An 18,399-nucleotide genomic window follows, 5' to 3' on the forward strand; every position below is an offset into this window, starting at 1 on the left:
ACAGCAATTCCGTTAATTGTGGACAAGCCCTAATACAGTAGCAGCATAGTGGATGAGATTTGAACAAATCTCATCCACACCCTGCGTAAATGATAAGCGTAAAAACGCTCAGAAATTGACCTGCGATGGGGTTTCTTAATCCGCAGCTTGTCAATTGTATTTGTGTAATCGCTGCTTATTTGTTTAGGGTTTTCCCCATTTAAGTCAATGGGGAGGTAAAACCCGCAATAAATAGCAGTTGTTATGTAAAAACGCAACTTAGAAAAAAAATAAATCTTATACTTGCCCAGAATTCTGTTTCTTCATCTGGGCCGGCCTCCTGGGAGGATGTTTCACCCCATGTGACTGCTGCAGCCAATCTCAGACTGCAGCGTTCACATGGGATAAAACATCATTCCAGGGCTGCAGTGTAGCGACGCTGTGTAGCACTATATACAAGGGGGGAGCGCTGTGTGGCACAATATATAAGGAGGGAGCACTGTGTGGCACTATATACAAGGGGGATTGCTTGTGACACTATATATAAAGGGGGAGCGCTGTGTAGCACTATATACAATAGGGGCAACGCTGTGTAGCACTATATACAAGATGGGGGAGCATTGTGTAGCACTATATACAAGACGGGGAGCGCTGTGTAGGACTATATACAAGAAGGGGAGCGCTGTGTAGTACTATATACAAGACGGGGGAGCGCTGTGTAGAACTTTATACAAGATGGGGGAGCGCTGTGTAGCACTATATACAAGACGGAGGAACGCTGTGTTGCACTTTATACAAGATGGGGGAAACACTGTGCAGCACTATATGCAAGGGGGAAACGTGGGTAGCACTATATACAAGCGGGGACGCTGTGTGGCACTATATACAAGGAGGGTGTGCTGTGTGGCACTATATACAAGGGGAGAGCACTGTGTGGTACTGTATAAAAGGGGGAAGCACTGTGTGGCACTATATACAAGGAGGGGAGCGCGATGTGAGGTGAGTGTGGCGCTATCTACAGGGGGTATGTGTGGCGCTATATATAGGGGGTGGCGCTATCTACATGGGGAGTGTCACTATCTACAGGGGGCATTGTGTATGTGGTGCTTTACTTTACAGTGTGTGACACAATTATATTCAGGGGCACAGTGTCTGGTACTACTTCATTCAGGGGCGCAGTGCATGGTGATAATACATTTAGCGCCGTAGTATGTGGCACCATGATATTTTTATCTTTGTTTATAGGTGTGGAAATGTTGGAAAAGTGAGGAGCAAATTCTGCAGAAATGGGTCATGGCCGGGAGAAGTCATCATGAACTCTGGAACGGATGGAGAAGAAAACAGAAAAAAAACTACTAGAATCTGAGACGTCGTCACCTGTGAGTCACTGGATTCATAGTGAACCTGTCATCTCCCCTCATGTTTATTACATGAAATTCTGTAATGTTACCATTCCTTTTTTCAGGAGGATGTGTCGCTGCACAGTGCGATACTGTCAGCGATGGTTGGAGACTGTCAGTATGTAGGGACACAGCCATGTGAAAGGAGAATCGTAACACCTATTTGTTAATGCTTGCGCAAAAAGGTAGTGTTAGCAATGGAACGGCGGCAGTGGAGAAAAGGGCCCAAGTTTGGGTAACAGTCCAGGGCCTATGGTCTACTTAATCCACAACTGCAAACCAGGCATTCCAGATCTGTTTGTATTTGGGGTATGAGCATAGTTCCAAGTGGAAAAATTCTTCAATTCTGGTTGAGATACCTTGGTGGGGTAATGGAAGTGGCTCAACAGAGTGGTATTATTTGAAACCTTTAGGATAAGGCGGCTTAATCTTTTCACAATCCCACCATATGTGAGAGTAGGTGCCAGGTTCTTTAAGACTTATCCGACACAGCGGGAACATGTTATTAGTAATTTTGTGAAGCAAATTTCTGATAGACACGTAAAAAAAGCTCTAATGGAAAACCCAGAAAATGTAGACATTAAAGCTATGTTCACACAGGGCAGATACACTGCGTAAAAGCGCACAGTATATCCGCCCCGTGTGCCGCAGGGAATTCCGGACGAAAAACCGCACCAAATTGTGGAGTCGTTTTCAGGCTGAAATGTCCGCTGCAGAAAAGTGGCCAGAAAAAAAAATGGATACTTACCATGGCGACGGGGCCCTCCAACGTCCTGACGTCATGACGCTCTGCAGTCCTGGGATAAAGTTTCATCCCATGTGACCGCTGCAGCCTCAAATTGGCTACAGCCATCACATGGGATAAAACATCATCCCAGGCGGCCAGCCTGGACGAAGAAACACAGACTTCTGGGTAAGTATAAGATTTATTTTTTTCTGAGTTGTGTCTTTTGCGGTGGAATCGCTGGGATGCCGCCGCAAAAATGCAACATCTGCTATTTAATGCGTGTTTTACCTCCCCATTGAATTCAATGGAGAAATCCCGCAACAAATAAGCAGCGTTTACTCAAATAAAATTGACATGCTGCGGATTAAATAATGCCAATTTAGGAGCGTTTTTTCCGCTCAGCATTTATGCAACGTGTGGATGAGATTTGTTTGAATCTCATCCACTTTGCTGCTACTGCATTATGCTGCGGATTTTTGGCAACTAAATACGTTGGGGAAAAACCGCAGTGTTTATGCTACGTGTGAACTGACCCTAAGAGTGAAGTTTTTATGTCACAGTGACGATATACTGTTACAGTAATTTACACCTCAAAAACATTGCTAGCCATTTAAGAGGGACAGTCAGGTACAGACACTAGATATATAGAGATCATGATAAGGCCACCATTGTGAGGAATCACTTTTAGGAAGCGTTTACTATACAGCCCAAGGACTGCTTTTTCTCAATTGTCTCCTTTGATCACTTGACAAATATAATTAAGATTTGTACGAAAACACATGAGTGATTACATTATTCAGTTTCCACTGATACATAATATACAAAACTGATAAAACTTTATTTCAACCCACAAAACGAAATACTAAGTTAAATGGCAAAAGTTAAGTGCATACAAACAAATTTGTTTTTTGCTAATGCTAGAATAAAAAATAATTAAGCCACTGAAATAGTCTTGATTAAAAATATCCTACTGTTTTTTTTTGTCTGCAGCTCCTATACAGAACTATGTGTCTCCATGGTTACAGACAACAACAAAAAACATGTGTGTAGTCTGAATCTGCAATCTTGTGTTACTTCACTCCCTCAGCCACCTCTTTTTACCAACATATAATAGACGAGGAAAGAAGTTTAGAGAAGCAACACATATAGTAACTGCAAGATCAGTCTACACACAGGGTTTGTCTGTATACTGTATTCCTCATTAACCGCCTAAAAATCTCTAAAGGTCCTAAAAAAATGTGAACCTGAATGTCAGCAGCAATGTCATGATGTGTAATGATGTTTAATCTGTTTTGCAAGAAACTGTCAAGATAATCTCTATCATAATCTCTTGAGCAAATAGTTATTTCTGAACCGGCACTAGGAGGATACGTAAATAAGGAAATAATTGATGTATAAAATGTTTATTTATCAGCTGGAACAATGTGTCCTGAAACAACGTAAACACATAAAAAAGATGCCAAGTTCTGAAGTACTGATCTGATAAAAGGAAATGTGTTCTTTAAAAAGAGAGCAGATCATTCAGAAATGTCAATGTTAGGCCATATTCACATTTCAAACAAATTAAGCTCAATTCACACCACATTTCTACATACAGTCGGTAATATACATCTGAAAATATAAAACAAAAAGTATTCAGCTGTATACTGTATAATATTCATAGCCATCTGGATACTACTTTTCATTGTATAGAAATTGGTGGCAGGTGGCCTGGAGTGCCGCCCGGCGCCAGTCCCAGTAGTTGGAACCCCACCGATCAAAGAGTGATGGCATATCCTAGTGATATGCAATCATATTATGAGATGGGGAATCCACTTTAAGGGTATCTGTTTGCATAATTTTGGACAGTATACGAAAACAAGTCCATCATTTGGATGCTAACTGTATAAAGTTTTAGATAGATCTTTTTGATGTACTTTTTTTATTTTTAAAAGGTACACATCTGAAAAGAAGACACAAACGTGGCATGAATCTAGCCTTAGTTAGGCGACATTTGACATGATTTAAAAGTTACCCGTGGTTGATTAGTATATCCCTGTTTATTAGAACAGGATGATTTGGGTGGTAAATAGTGTTACATTAAGAAGGTAATATAATGAACAGAAAATTCTTTCTAAAGCAAAAAACATATCAGGATCAGTGTAACCCCAATGAATATAGTTTAGCTAATGAGAAAATTTCCCTAGACAGTTATTCTTATGACAGTAATCTCTACTAAATTAATCCACACCGACCAAACCAGTATAGAAGGCCTTTACTGAATCCCCCATGTACTAATTAAAATCAGATTATTTTACATGTAGTGCTTAGTTATGTTCCAAGTGTGCATAGAGTTACATGAATTTTAAAGGATCCAGAAAAAAATAAATCTGACATTTTATTGCTTAGTATGACCCCTTTATAAAGCCATTTTTAAGGCCACATCTTAAATATGGAATTCAGTTTTGGGCTCCACATTGTAAAAAAGATATAGGAGAACTGGAGAGGGTTCAAAGGCGGGCGACTAGATTATTAAATTGTAACCTCAACTGGGTATGTGGACTTACTGGAGTACCCCGCCGTAACAGAGTAGCTGCTGGCCAGACAGGTATAGGACAGTCCGGTAGATTGTACCTTGATAGCATTCTGGTGCCAGATTACTGGAAGCAGGCTGGTATCGGATTATTGGAAGCCGGCTTGTACTGGATTGCTGGAACTAGGACTGGTCATGGACACTGCACTCAGGATACAGGACTGGACACAGATACAGGATAGCAATGAACACTGGACTTGTCAGGGACACTGGACACGGGAAACAGGACTGGACACTGATACAGGATAGCAAGGGACACAGTTTACAGGGAACAGGATATGGAACATTCGCAGACGAATTCTGGGTTAGAAATAACGTTGCTAAGGCACTGAGGAAGTGGGCAGAGTTCCTTAAAATGTCCAAGGTGTGCTCGGATAGGCTAGGGCAATATTCCTGCCCTACAGGCATAAGCCGAGGCAGGAGGAGAGAGAAGAGTGTGCCAGCGTCCCTGGGCAAAGAGATGCCGGCGCTGAGGACAGGTAAACTGGCGGCCGCTGCGGTGAGTGAGACCCGCAGCTGCTGGCGCTACATAAATTGGATGGGAGGTGTCGCTTACAATGAAAGGCTATAAAAATTTGGCTTGTTCAGCTTGGAAAAAAGACGTCTTAGAGGGGATCTTATTAATATGTATAAATATATGTGTGGTCAATACAGAGAACTAGCACATGATCTGTACTTTCCAAGATATCTACAAAGGACCATCGGACATTAATTGCATGTGGAAGAATATACCAGGCTAGAAAAAAAAGGCTAGATTATTATTTACTGACAAATGGCATTGAGGTTTATAGTTAATCAAGCAACGAATGACGGGTAATTTATTGAGAAAGGTTGGACTTGGAGAACCTATGTCTTATTTCAACCTATGTAACTATGACGCTTCAGCTCGATTTCATTATATATATATATATATATATATATATATATATACAAGTAGAGATAAGCAGCACTCAGTGTCAAATTCCAAAATGGTAATGGGTGCATGCAGGCAACCCCGATCCGAGGATTTTGAGATATAAATCAGTTAGGTTATACTCCGTGCAGTTGCTACGCAACAAGATATTTCCGTTTTGATCATACGAGCATACGCAGTGTTGCCTGGAGGATGGCAGGTAGCTAGAAAACACATGGATGTTTACCGTAAAAGCAAAATTTTGATTTACATACAAGTTCCCGTATTGGTGAGTGGCCTTGTAATTCCAACCCCTGTACACATGGTTGCATTTATGGTTAAATGTTAATCAAGCTTAAATATGCTTATTTTTTAATGTTTGTATATTTTTATCACTAGATATTTATCACCTCACGCAATTACATTATTGTACCAGATGTCTTTTTACAATAGTTTATATACATCCCAGTCCTGATATAAAGCATTAAGAACACTTTGAAAACTTTTTATTATTATTAGTAGATCAATGTTTTATGTTATTTTACAAATTTTTTCAATTGACTTTTAATTAAAAATGTGTTTCGTTTTTCCAATACAGCTTCTATGTATCCTCTACATATAGAAACTGTATCGTTCCCTATGAGCCGATTCTGTCAGTTCAGCTGAGAGCAGGTCATGTGCGTCTCAAACACACAGGTCCACCATAATATCAATCACATCTAAGTTCATCATTTTAGATGCGATCGATATTACGGTGGCTCTGTGTGTTAGACACACACACACAGGACCTGCTCTCACCCGAGCCATAAGTTCAGCTTAATTGATGAAATTGGCTCATAGAGAACGACACAGCTTCTGTGTATAGGGGAAAAACGAAACTGAATCTGGAATAAAAGTCTGTTTAAAAATGTGTAAATATGCCTAAAACATGGATTTAAGGATGTGTTCACATCAGCGTCACCCTTCTGTTCATGGGTCCCACTAGACCTTTCAGTCGGAGAAACCCATGAACGGTAAGGCAAACAGAAATCATAGTTTCCGTTTGCATTACCACTAATTTCAATGGTAATGCTTCAGTTGCAAATGGTTTCCGTTTGTCTCCGTTATGTAAGGTTTCTGTTTTTTTGGCGGAAACAATAGCGTAGTCGACTGCGATATTGTTTCCGCAAAAAAACAAACAAACGGACACCTTACGGAATGGAGACAAACGGATGAAAACAGAAGCTATGGTTTTAATTTGCCTTTCCGTTTATGGGTTCCTCCAATGGAAAGGACTAGCGGAACCCATAAATGGAAGGGTGACGCTGATGTGAACAGGCCCTAATCAAATTTACAAAAAAAATGCTCTATTGATGCATTTTTTATCCAATCGTAATTCCATTGATGTGATTGTTCTGTTTCATCTGTTTCCAATCATATTTTCTTGACAACAGACAGCACAAATGGCTACAAACATTGGACAGGTGTGACTATACACCTGCTGTACACCTTTATTAATTATTATGTTGAGTATGCAACCTAACTGAAAAAAGCTTTATTTTGTCCACAGTCTTTGTGCTATTTGTAGAGAAAAACAGGTCATGTGATAGTTTCACACCCGTCTTTATCATGGAGTCAGGACAGGTGTTATGAAGGAGCCAATAGCGTTATGACGCTTCTATTTACAGTAGATAAATATAAGTTGCAGCCCAGAACAAAATAAAATTTGTAATAGATGTCAATTAGAAAAATGTGTCTAAACACAAAACACATACAATTAGTTTTAAAAAAACAGTCTTTTGCATAGCAAAAATGTATAATGAAGGTAAAAGTAATTCTACTACATTTCTCTGAGACGTGAGCTCCAAGGCATAAGGATCTGGATATACTTTCAGTCTGAACACCTCCTATTGTTATGTAACTCTGTTCATGTCTTAAAGAGAACCTGTCACCTGCCAAAAAAACTGCTGTTGACATCTCAGTTAGATTGCAGGCTCCTCACAGATTCTGACGCTTTTATTGTTTTCTTCTAGCCGCCACCGTTGCTGAGATATGGGGGCCGTTAGTTTTGGTGCCCAATATGGAAATAAGGCCTTTGATTGTCAAGTGGACAGGTACCACCGGTCACTTGCTAAGGCGTAACCGCCCACTTGACAGTCAAAGGCCTCATTTGCATATCAGACACCGAAACTAACGACCCCGATATCTCAGGAATGGTGGGGGCTGGAAGAAAAAAATAAAAAGCATCAGAATCTGTGAGTCGCCTGCAATCTAACTGAGATGTCAACTGCAGTGTTTTGGGCAGATGACAGGTCGTCTTTAAGTGCCTATTTACAAATATGAGTTATGCTAAGGAAGGTATATACTATAATTGTGACATTGTTATCTTTTATTTTACAGGTTCTTAGCCAATTCCAAGGATTATGACATCTACTGTCTTGGAACCATGGTTTATTGTTTTTCTCATTTTGTCTACAGTATTAGCAATGTATTCCTTAGTGCTGCTACCTTCATGCATTCTCATTTTATGGAAGAGGAAACACATGCCAGTTATATCATTAAATGGGACTGTATAGCAGAGTCAACTGAAATAAACTTAATCGAAACATATGGAAAAAACATAGTAATGAGATTGAACACATTACGAAGACGAAACCCCAAACAAGGTCAACCGTGCAGCAAAAGAAGGTTGCCTAATATTTTGTGTAAGATTCTTGAGAGACACGTTATTGGGACCACTTTGGCATGAGCTATGATGATAAAAGCTTAGCTAAGTTCTCCATAGAGCTTCAGGCAGATTTTCTTGATGTTGTCAAAACACCAGTTAATGAACTTTCACAAAGAAGAGTTGTGCTTCAGTGTCCACCAGAATTCCATAGAAGAACCGTGCTCTCCTATTAAACCTGTTGAGACAGCACAAGTCGGACATCTTTAACCTGCATTTTGGTCGATATTTTAGTGTTGCTCAAGTGAAAGTTTGGGGAAGTAGATCTGTTTCAGAAAACTCTTGATTATTGAAGGTGTATCCTCTAAACCAGGGGTCTCAAGCACGTGACCTGTGGCCTGCATGCGGCCCCTGAGGCTGTCATCTGTGGCCCGCAGGATACAGAGCCACTAGTACAGGCTCTGCTCCGGGACTCTGTGGAATTCCCTGACATCGCTGTCCGTATATGGACAGTGTTGTCAGGGTCTTCCCCAGAGCGGAGTCCTGGGCAGAGCGCTAGTATAGGCTCTGCTCTGGGACTCTGGAATCCCCTGACATCGATGTCCATATATGGACAGCGATGTCTGGGGCTACCCCAGAGCCGGAGTCCCGTGCAGAGCGCTAGTATAGGCTCTGCTCCGGGACTCTGTGGAATTCCCAGACATCGCTGTCCATATATGGACAGTGTTGTCTGGGGCTTCCCCACAGCCGGAGTCCTGGGCAGATCGCTAGTATAGTCTTTGCTCCGGGACTCTGTGGAATTCCCTGACATTGCTGTCCATATATGGACAGTGTTGTCAGGTTCTTCCCAGAGCGGAGTCCCGGGCAGAGCACTAGTATAGGCTCTGCTCCGGGACTCTGTGGAATTCCCTGACACATATGGACAGCGATGTCTGGGGCTTCCCCAGAGCCGGAGTCCCGTGCAGAACGCTAGTATAGGCTCTGCTTCGGGACTCTGTGGAATTCATTGACATCGCTGTCCATATATGGACACTGATGTCAGTGGCTTCTCCAGAGTTTCGGCGCAAAGCAGTGCTCTGCTCCGGCACACCCGCTCTGGGATTGCCCCTGACATCACATTCCGCTCCAGGAGGATCCCCTGACGTAAGTGTGTATGAACAGTGATGTCAGGGGCTCCAACAGCAGAGGAATCCCCAGCCAATGCGTCGACAACATTCGTGCTGGGGATTCCACTCCTAGAGGGAGCCCCAATGGAGCTACCTACTTGGGGTGTGTGTGGCATTATCTGCAGAGGGCACTGTGGCAGAATCTGCGGAGGGTACTGTGGCAGCATCTGCGGAGGGCACTGTGGCATTATCTACAGAGGGCACTGTGGCATTACCTACAGAGGGCTCTGTGGCATTATCTACAGAGGACTCAGTGCCACAGAGTCCTCTGTAGGTAGTGCCACAATCTAAAATGGGGCTGCCCAATCTTGACATGTGTGTCTGCCAAACACTGCCAACTGAGCCGCCGTACTGAATTTAGCGACACTTAAACTGGAAAACTGGATTGTTGAAATAAGCACGTGGAGAATTCTCTCAAATTTTAAACCTAGTGCTATTATTATAGTAATGTAGTATTATTATTATTATTATTATAGTAATGTAGTGTTATAGTAGTTCAAATAACTAATTGATTAACCATAATTTTGTATTGTATCAAATTTTAAAGTAATGCGGCCCGTCAACTTCCAATTTTTTCTGTATGTGGCCCACTTACCCTGCCGAGTTTGAGACCCCTGCTCTAAACAAAGAAAAAAGATTGAACCTGACTTCCAGAAAAAGGTCTCTCCTTGTTCAGATGATAATTAATCCAGTGCTGTGCTCAACCTTTTATTGGGGTTATATGCTTGCTGACTATAATTGGTAACAGACAGAATATGGTGTATTCTGATCACAACGTGGTCTACAAGGCAGTCTGGATCTTTAACTCTTTCCCGCTGCAGCCATTATTCAGATTTTCACTTTTGTTTTTTCCTCCCCACCTCCAAAAGCTATAACTTTTTTATTTTTCCATCAATATTGCCATGTTAGGGCTTGTTTTTTGCGTGAGGAGTTGTAGATTTTCACAGCATCATTTATTGTACCATATAATGTATTGGGGAAGTGGAAAAATAATATTTGTGGACTGTATAGGAAAAAAACAGTGATTCCTCAATATTTTGGGTGGTTTTGTTTTTACGGCATTCACCGTACGGTAAAAACGGCATGTTAACTTTATTCTGGGTCAATACAATTACAGCGATACCAAATGAATAGAGTTTTTTTTATGTTTTACTACTTTTACAAGGAAAAAACTGATTGTTAAAAATAAAATTTGAGTTTTGTCTCCATATTCTGAGAGCCATAACTTTTTTATTTTTCATTTAGCGGTATGAGGGCTTATCTTTTACGGGGTGAGTTGTAGTTTATATTGGTACCATGTTGTTGGGGGACATGAGACTTTTTGATCACTTTTTATTACATTTTTTGTGGGAGATGAAGCGACCACAAAACAGCAAATCTGCCGTTTTTTATTTTTTTATTTTTTACGTCATTCAACGTGTGATAAAAAATGATATATTGTAATAGTTTCAACTTTTACGGATGCGTCGACACCAGTTATGTTATTTTTTTTTTTTTTTACATTGTGCTTGGGGGAAAATGGAAACAGGTATTTTTTTTAAACTTTTAATTTTTTTATTCCTTTTTTTTATTAAAAAAAACCTTTATTTTACTGTTTTTTACCTGTCCCCCTAGGGGACTTTAACCAGCGATCAGTTGGATCACTTGCACAATATACTGCAATACCAATGTATTGCAGTATATCGTGATTCTGACAGTCTCCTATGAAGCCCTGCCGGAGACAGGGCTTCATAGGAGTACAAAGATGACGGTTGTCCTATAGAGCGTGCTCAGTCTGTGAGCCCGCCCCATACACTCCCACCCAGCGTGCACCGTATATATATATATGGCGGATGTCGGGAAGGGGTTAAAAAAGGATTTGCTTCTAATCTATGCTCCGTAAAAGAACAAAAATTGCGGCTAAATAGGGCACCAAAACCGTAACAGCATTATGGCTTGCCCGATGTACACACTGAGCTATTTGGCATCCCTAGTTAGACGGGCCAGTCTGACCCATGATAAGATTTTTGAAGAAGTACTCCGGATTTGTTTTGTGTATTGACTTACCTGGTTTTGTATTTCACGGGACTTCTCCATTCCTGGCCGCCGTATACTCTGACAACCCAAATCCTACAGCGTTTATGAGACTTGCATTAAGAGCCTGACTTTCTGTCCTTACAGCAGTTTGTAGGATACAGAGAGTCAGAATGAAGATAACGTGACCCCAAGGCGGCCCGGAAGGGAGCAGCGTCCCGTGAAATACAGCAACAGGTAAGTCAATACACATCACTACATTACACTACATTACATGTGCAAACGAGTGGAGGAAAAAAAATCATCCCCGAAGTGCCTTAAATTGATTTAGTTGATTTTTTGAATGCTGCTTCTATGTATTTATTTAGTGCATTTCATATCCTATGCGAAGCTACTGTAGAAATGTGTATATATACACACTGTGAAAAGCTTCTGCTTACAACTAAAAAAGGTGCAAGTACTTTGTAATATTTGTAAATTGTGTGAAAAATATTTTACAACATAAGTATTTATTTGTTACACCAGTCATTTGAAGCAAAAATAAAAATAATAGGCTCAGCCTATACAACACGTATCCTTCCAGTTTAAACATTAATGTTTTTTAGTGCTATGCAGATTTCTAAAAATATGTTGCATATACTGCCACTCTCAGTAGCACTGAAATTAAAGCAAGCCTCCATTTCCCTCTTAGGCAATGTTCTCACAGAGCGGACACGCTGCAAAAAAGCACACAGCGTATACTCCCTGGGCGATGCAGGAATTCACAGAATTCCCCAAATCGTGTTGCAGTTTTTCGTCCGGAATGTCCGCTATGGAAAACTGCACATAAAAAAAGTTTAATACATACGCAGCTATGGCGAAGCGTCCCTCTGCGGTCCTGCAGACAAGCCTCCTGGGATGACGTTTCATCCCATGTGACCTTTGCAGTCTGTGATTGGCTGTACCAGTCATATGGGATGAAACTTCATCCCAGGAGACCAGCCTGGATGAAGAAGCACAGAATTCTGGGTATTTTTTTTTTTCTGAGTTACGATATTTGCGGTGGAATCGCAGCTTTTCCGCAGCAAAGATTACAACATGTGCTATTTGTTGTAGGTTTTAACTCCCCATTAAATTCAATGGGGAAAACCCGCAACAAGTAAGCAGCAAATACAATTGACGTGCTGCGGACTGGAAAAACGCACCGCAGGTAAATTTCTGAGAGTTTCTTCCGCTTATAATTTCCGCAGCATGTGAGGTGAGATTTGTTAAGTCTAATCCTCTTTGCTGGTGCTGTATTATGCTGCGAATTTTCCACAACTAAATCCGTTGCAGAAAATCCGCAGTATTTACATTGTGTGTGAACTTACCCTAAATATGGCTGATTTGCTCAGTTTGCACCGTTCAGATATAACATTAAAGAAACACTACAAGAAAAAATGTTTTTCTTTTCTCCAATAGTAGTGTACACAAGGTAAACAGTAATGCAGTTAGATTTCCCAGATTTCCTACTGCGCTTAATTTGTGAGTTATCCGCTCCATTCCGGTCCTAACTTTGTCCCACGTGACCTCGCTCAAACTCTCAGAATCCTACAGCCTCTTATAAGTGGACCAGAAGTCAGTTTCTCTATGCAATCCTTTGTGAGCCATATTGAGCATCTCACAAGAGAAACTGACTTCCAGTCCACACATAAGCGACAATGCCTGCTTAAAATGCATCCCTGAGCTCACCTTAGGACCCTGCGTTACGGTTTAACAGGTGTACCTCCCCAGTAAAAAAAAAAACACCTGCCACGGTTTCTGTCTTTCCTGAGCTTGCGTTAGGACACCTGCGTTACGGTCCAGTAAGTTTTGAGGTGGGGCCACCATTGTTCGGACTTGTTTTCCGAGAACAATCCACAGATGCTGGATCGGATTGAGATATGGTACATTTGGAAGCCGAGTCAACACCTCAAACTCTTTGTCATGTTCCTCAAACCATTTCTGAACAATTTTTGCAGTGTGGCAAGGTGAATTGTCCTGCTGAAGGACAATACTGCTATTAGGAAATATTATTGGCATGAAGGATCTACCGTCCCCAGGTAAGCAATGCACATGCACCCGGCCGTCCACATGATGTGAAAGAAAACGTGATTTAGACTATTGCTACCTTCCTCCATGGTCTAGTTCTGATGCTCATGTGCCCATTGTCAGAGCTTTCAGCGGTGGGCAGGGGACAGCATGGGCCCTCTGACTAGTCTGCGGCTACACAGCCCTAAATGCAGCAAGCTATGATGCACTTCATGTTCTGACACCTTTCTATAAAGGCCAGCATTAACTTTGTCAGCATTTGTGCAACAGTAGCTCTTATGTGTGATTGGACAAGACGGTATAGACTTCGTTCCTCACTTGCATTAGTGAGCCTTGGGCCCTCATGAACCTGTTGCTGGTTTACTGGCTGTCCTTCTTTGGATGACTGTTAGTAGGTGCAGAGGCGTAGCTAGGTTCTCCTGCACCCGGGGCAAAGATTCAGATTGCCCCCCCCAACCACTTTACCGACATCTCCTTCCCCCTCGCCATGTTTGCCTGCTCTACCAGTCAATGAGGTGTAATTTTTTGTTAACAATTTTTTTAATGTATCTCGAGCATAAAACTATTTGTACATTTTACAAGCGATATAGTTATATAAAGTTATATAAGGGAGTTATCATAACAATAAATTAGAAGAAAATAAATTAAAGAGACCACACAAAACCCTGTCATAGATAATGCCACACAGCCCCCCCTTGTAAATAGCACCACACACAGCCCCCCTTGCAGATAGTGCCACACACAGCCCCCCCTTGTAGATAGTGCCACACACAGCCTCCGCTTGTAGATAGGGCCACACAGCCCCCCCTTGTAGATAATGGCACACAGCCCCACTTGTATGTTGTATATAGCACCACACAACCCCTCCATGTAAATAGCGCCACACTGACCCCCTCGTAAATAGCGACACACTGACCCCCCTTGTAAAATAGTGCCACACTGCCCCCCCTTGTAAACAGCGCGACACAGCCCCCCCCCTTGTAAATAGTTCCAAACACAGCTCCCATTGTAGATAGCGCCACACAGCTCCCCTTGTAAACAGCACCAACACAGCCCTCCTTGTAGATAGTGCCACACACAGCCCCTCTTGTAAACAACAGAAACACAGCCCTCCTTGTAGATAGTGCCACATACAGCCCGCTGCCCCCTTGTAAATAGCACAACACTCCCCACTTTTAGATAGTGCCACACACAGCCTGCCACCCCCTTGTAAACAGCGCCACACTCCCCATCCCTTGTAAATAGCGCCACACTGTAAACAGAGCGGAGAGCGGTATCGTACCTCTACCACTCTCCGCTCTGCCTGACGTGACTCACCGGAGGAGCCGAGGTGGTAATGCGACTAGGGTCAGTGACAGCCCGGGAGTGGACCAGTGAGGTCAGGTGACAGGTCAGGTGACTGGACTGGTCCACTCCTGGGCCGTCACAGACCCCAGTCAGAACGCCGCCGCATGAACTCCATTGCATACCAGGAATACCCCTCAAGACATGCAGTTTTCGAGATGCTATATGACCCATTCATCTAGCTGTCTCTATTAGCCCTTGTCAAAAGTTGCTCTGATCCTTATGCCTCTCCAATTTTTCCTGCTTCCAACAAATCAACTTCAAGAACTGTTTTTTGTTTAAAAATAATCATATACATATCGTGTACATTGTATGATACAACAAACTTGTCAATGTTCATTACACCTAAATACAATTATTAAAGAGAAAAAACACAAACAGACAAAATAAATAATTAATGACATGACACCATGCAATTATTGGTATAGTCTATAGTACAGTACCTCATACAATTACCAATGAAATAAGTTTAGCTTGGATGTCGTGTAATGCTGTTCGATATTGCCAATTTCGTAGGTGATGTATTCTTTGGCTATGCAAGAAGTAACAAGCTTCAGTTCCTATTAAAATTTTACTTAGACTTTAGATATAACTTCTGTTCTATTTAAGGCCATTGTAGATTTCCAAGTCTTCATTATACACCTCCCAACAATAAAAACATGGGACACTGGGATCCCATGTATGTCAGAAATTGCATCAACGCCCAAATTTAACAATGTCAATGCAGGATCTGGGGGAATCTCTATACACTATGGCTGAACATTGTATATATGTGTGACATTTACCTGATCCAATTACCTGTATCCAGAGGCGTAGCTAGGGGGTTTAGAACAGGGGGGGGGGGGGCAAAACATTTCTCAGTGGGCCTGAACCCAGTGGGCCCCCCAAACGCATGTTTACAACTGAAAAGGCGCATTCTAATTATATACCAGCCATCATCCCTGTATATAATACCCATCATCCCTGTATATAGCCCCATCATCCCTGTATATACCAGCCATCATCCCTGTTTGTAACCCCCATCATCCCTGTATATAACAGCCATCCTCCCTGTATATAACCACTATCATCTCTCTATATACCAGTCTGGCTAGTATATACAGGTAAGATGGGGGTTATAAACAGGGATGATGGGGGTTAAAAAAAGAGATGATGGCTGGTATACAGAGGGATGATGGTGTTAATGCAAGGATGATGGCTGGTCTCCCCATCATCCCTGTAAATATAGACCATCATCCCCATAGAGCCCTCTGTAGTTAGTTCCCCGCATAGATCCCCCTGTAGATAGTACCCACATACAACCCCCTCTAGGTAGTGCCCCACATATTGCCCCCTGTAAATAGTGCCCCACATATAGCACCCCTGTAGATAGCGCTCTACATATAGCCCCCCTGTAGATAGCACTCTACATATAGCCCCCTTGTATATAGTGCCCCACATACAGCGCCCCTGTATATAGTGCCCCACATATAGCCCCCTGTAGATAGTGTCCCACATATAGCTCCCCCTGTATATAGTGCCCCACATATAGTGCCCCCCTGTATATAGTGACCCACATATAGCCCCTCCTGTAGATAGTGCCCCACATATAGCCCCCCGTAGAGCGTGCCCTACATATAGCCCCCTGTAGACAGTGCCCCACATATAGCGCCCCCTGTAGATAGTGTCCCACATATACCCTCCCCTGTAGATTGTGCCCCACATAAAACTCCCCACAGTAGATAATGCCACTCACACTTTTAAGTGGAAAGAAAAAAACTTTATATACTCACCTGGATGCCGTCCCCGTGCCATCCTGTGTCAATGCAGGCCTGCTGTCTTCTGAGAAGGTCTGCTGTGGCTGAACAACACAAGCGGCGCAATGATGTAATCGGCAGAGAAGAATGACTTGCCCCGCCAATCAGCACCTTCCAACAATGGAAGCGGCTCGATGACATCATCGCGCAGCTAGCGTAGTTGAAAGGCGCTGATTGGCAGTGCAGAATGAATTTGCCCCGCCAATCAGCGCCTTTCAACAATGGAAGCATTAGCGTCGTCGAAAGGCGCTGATTGGCGGGGCAAGTCATTCTGCCCTGCCAATCAGCATCATTGTACATATAGATGCAGGTACAATTAGTGCAGGAGGGGTGGCGGTGGCTGGTTTCAGTTGCCCCCTCAGAGAGGCATCAGGCCATCGCCTGAGGTGAAAAGGCGATCTCGCCTCATGGACGGTGTGGACCTGTGTGGCGTGGCCGCGGCAGTCATGGCGGGGTCAGCAGGAGCGGCGATCATGGCGGGGGTGGTGACGGTCACAGTGGGCCCCACCATCTCAGCAATTTTTTCATTCTGGCTTACAGAAGGTCCTGAGAGAGGGACCAATTCTATGACGTCTATATTCCTTGTCCTCGTGAAATAACCTTTTCAATAAATCCTTCTTGCCTCTTTCAAGGGCCAGCAAGCTGAAATTTAAATGAGAATTTTTCAACACAATTCAAAAACAATCAATTAACTTAAAACCTCCTAGCCTCTTTGACATCAGCGTCACTCACTTCAATGGAGAGAACAGAAATTGTGAAATATAAAGCCATTTACTCCCGATAAGTATGAATTCACCAGAAGTACTGTACATCATGTGATAGCTCTTAGATTCCAGTAGTGACTACGTTAACCTTTCCTGTACAATACAATTGTAACAGGACATCTTATTCTCAATGAACTCTGCATTGATAGATGAATACATCAAGCTTTAAGTAATAAAAATTCTTCATTTAAATTAATATTATGAACATGAGCTTTGATTTTTTGTTTTTTGAAGGTTCTTCATAGTAATTACATTTTTTGATCGCTTACTACCCCATAATTTTGTAAGTGGGTGAGTAGTCATCTCTATTGACAGCTGTTGCAGAAAGCTGAATGGCAAGCCTACGATTTGGTCATATGCTTTGTACATAGAAAAATCGTTGAGCCCAGACTCTAATATGCCCTTCTGAAAAAAGTTATTTTGTGCCCGATCTTCCATTCCAGCACATAGATCGCTGCCGCAGGACTAGCAGACTAGATTGCATATCTGCCAGTGCAGATTGATGATCATCAGTGACAGGAGAACGAGGAACAAGAACAGGTCACAACTGGTGATGAAGGTGGGTTCTGCCTGCCTGGCACCTGCTCTGGAAATAGAAGTTGCCATAACCATGAGATGTGTGTCAGCCTAGAGCCCCCCCCCCCCCCTCCCGATGAAATCTGACATGTGTCTATGGCATATCAGAAGTCTGCTGTAACTGGAGTGATTGACAGCAGTTTAGGGCACCGGAGAAGGATTCAATCAGCAACTGGTTCCCTTAGAACCCGGTCGAGAACTACCTCCTAATTTTTCACTAAGACATGTCATCAGATCCCACCAATTGCTTTAACAAATGGACTTGTAGCACTGTACTGAGCACCGAGAGAAGATTACATCTCAGGAGCTTGTAAGTATAAAATGCTCTCTGGAAAGATTCTAGTCATTTAGTGTAAAGGTAAAAGAGAACGGGCCATTCAATACTCCACATCCCTCACCTTATCCTCGAATCCAAATTTCCAGCAGGCTAGATCTCACCAGATTTTCTTGGTGTGGTCCAGTGTCTTAATTTACTAC

The 18,399-nt window shown here is 42.5% G+C and overlaps 1 long non-coding RNA gene across 1 annotated transcript in view; it reads left to right on the forward strand.

The window, feature by feature from the left end:
* LOC142663239 (uncharacterized) overlaps nt 1-8,469 on the forward strand; it is a 13,209-nt gene extending 4,740 nt beyond the window's left edge. The window contains exon 2 of the long non-coding RNA XR_012851066.1: nt 7,950-8,469. This is a non-coding gene — a long non-coding RNA (uncharacterized LOC142663239). The remainder of the gene's footprint in view (nt 1-7,949) is intronic.
* The last annotated feature ends 9,930 nt before the right edge of the window (nt 8,470-18,399 follow it).

This window comes from Rhinoderma darwinii, chromosome 11 (genome assembly GCF_050947455.1).
Source record: "Rhinoderma darwinii isolate aRhiDar2 chromosome 11, aRhiDar2.hap1, whole genome shotgun sequence".
In the NCBI taxonomy this organism is placed as follows: domain Eukaryota; kingdom Metazoa; phylum Chordata; class Amphibia; order Anura; family Rhinodermatidae; genus Rhinoderma; species Rhinoderma darwinii.